Genomic DNA, 2,500 nt, shown 5'->3' with positions numbered 1-2,500 from the left:
CCGTCCCTGCTATACGAAAGCCCCATCCAGCCCTGTGCCACCCGGGGGGTTCCAGGGTGCTGAGATGGCTGACGTTTTGCTCCGCTCACGACGGTCACCGCACCACGCAAGAACAGGCCAAAAACTGGCCAAAACAGCCCAAAAACGGGCCAAAACTGGCCATTTTTGGCTGCGCGAGCGAGCGGCGAGCGGCGAACAGCGAGCGAAGCGAGAGGCAGCACCGTCCCTGCTATACGAAAGCCCCATCCAGCCCTGTGCCACCCGGGGGGTTCCAGGGTGCTGAGATGGCTGACGTTTTGCTCCGCTCTCGACGGTCACCGCGCAATGCAAGAACAGGCCAAAAACTGGCCAAAACGGCCCAAAAACGGGCCAAAACTGGCCATTTTTGGCTGCGCGAGCGGCGAGCGGCGGACAGCGAGCGAAGCGAGAGGCAGCACCGTCCCTGCTATACGAAAGCCCCATCCAGCCCTGTGCCACCCGGGGGGTTCCAGGGTGCTGAGATGGCTGACGTTTTGCTCCGCTCTCGACGGTCACCGCGCAATGCAAGAACAGGCCAAAAACTGGCCAAAACGGCCCAAAAACGGGCCAAAACTGGCCATTTTTGGCTGCGCGAGCGAGCGGCGAGCGGCGGACAGCGAGCGAAGCGAGAGGCAGCACCGTCCCTGCTATACGAAAGCCCCATCCAGCCCTGTGCCACCCGGGGGGTTCCAGGGTGCTGAGATGGCTGACGTTTTGCTCCGCTCTCGACGGTCACCGCGCAATGCAAGAACAGGCCAAAAACTGGCCAAAACGGCCCAAAAACGGGCCAAAACTGGCCATTTTTGGCTGCACGAGCGAGCGGCGAGCGGCGGACAGCGAGCGAAGCGAGAGGCAGCACCGTCCCTGCTATACGAAAGCCCCATCCAGCCCTGTGCCACCCGGGGGGTTCCAGGGTGCTGAGATGGCTGACGTTTTGCTCCGCTCTCGACGGTCACCGCGCAATGCAAGAACAGGCCAAAAACTGGCCAAAACGGCCCAAAAACGGGCCAAAACTGGCCATTTTTGGCTGCACGAGCGAGCGGCGAGCGGCGGACAGCGAGCGAAGCGAGAGGCAGCACCGTCCCTGCTATACGAAAGCCCCATCCAGCCCTGTGCCACCCGGGGGGTTCCAGGGTGCTGAGATGGCTGACGTTTTGCTCCGCTCTCGACGGTCACCGCGCAATGCAAGAACAGGCCAAAAACTGGCCAAAACGGCCCAAAAACGGGCCAAAACTGGCCATTTTTGGCTGCACGAGCGAGCGGCGAGCGGCGGACAGCGAGCGAAGCGAGAGGCAGCACCGTCCCTGCTATACGAAAGCCCCATCCAGCCCTGTGCCACCCGGGGGGTTCCAGGGTGCTGAGATGGCTGACGTTTTGCTCCGCTCTCGACGGTCACCGCGCAATGCAAGAACAGGCCAAAAACTGGCCAAAACGGCCCAAAAACGGGCCAAAACTGGCCATTTTTGGCTGCACGAGCGAGCGGCGAGCGGCGGACAGCGAGCGAAGCGAGAGGCAGCACCGTCCCTGCTATACGAAAGCCCCATCCAGCCCTGTGCCACCCGGGGGGTTCCAGGGTGCTGAGATGGCTGACGTTTTGCTCCGCTCTCGACGGTCACCGCGCAATGCAAGAACAGGCCAAAAACTGGCCAAAACGGCCCAAAAACGGGCCAAAACTGGCCATTTTTGGCTGCGCGAGCGAGCGGCGAGCGGCGGACAGCGAGCGAAGCGAGAGGCAGCACCGTCCCTGCTATATACGAAAGCCCCATCCAGCCCTGTGCCACCCGGGGGGTTCCAGGGTGCTGAGATGGCTGACGTTTTGCTCCGCTCACGACGGTCACCGCACCACGCAAGAACGGACCATAAACAGGCCAAAACAGCCCAAAAACGGGCCAAAACTGGTCATTTTTGGCTGCGCGAGCGAGCGGCGAGCGGCGAACAGCGAGCGAAGCGTGAGGCAGCACCGTCCCTGCTATACGAAAGCCCCATCCAGCCCTGTGCCACCCGGGGGGTTCCAGGGTGCTGAGATGGCTGACGTTTTGCTCCGCTCACGACGGTCACCGCGCCATGCAAGAACGGACCAAAAACAGGCCAAAACAGCCCAAAAACGGGCCAAAACTGGCCATTTTTGGCTGAGCGAGCGAGCGGTGAGCGGCGAACAGCGAGCGAAGCGAGAGGCAGCACCGTCCCTGCTATACGAAAGCCCCATCCAGCCCTGTGCCACCCGGGGGGTTCCAGGGTGCTGAGATGGCTGACGTTTTGCTCCGCTCACGACGGTCGCCGTGCCACGCAAGAACGGACCAAAAACAGGCCAAAACAGCCCAAAAACGGGCCAAAACTGGCCATTTTAGGTTGCGCGAGCGAGCGGCGAGCGGCGAACAGCGAGCGAAGCGTGAGGCAGCACCGTCCCTGCTATACGAAAGCCCCATCCAGCCCTGTGCCACCCGGGGGGTTCCAAGGTGCTGAGATGGCTGACGTTTTGCTC

This window comes from Musa acuminata, unplaced genomic scaffold (assembly GCF_036884655.1).
Source record: "Musa acuminata AAA Group cultivar baxijiao unplaced genomic scaffold, Cavendish_Baxijiao_AAA HiC_scaffold_513, whole genome shotgun sequence".
In the NCBI taxonomy this organism is placed as follows: Eukaryota; Viridiplantae; Streptophyta; class Magnoliopsida; order Zingiberales; family Musaceae; genus Musa; species Musa acuminata.
The sequence above is the reverse complement of the archived record's forward strand: the minus strand, read 5'-3'. Positions refer to the sequence as shown.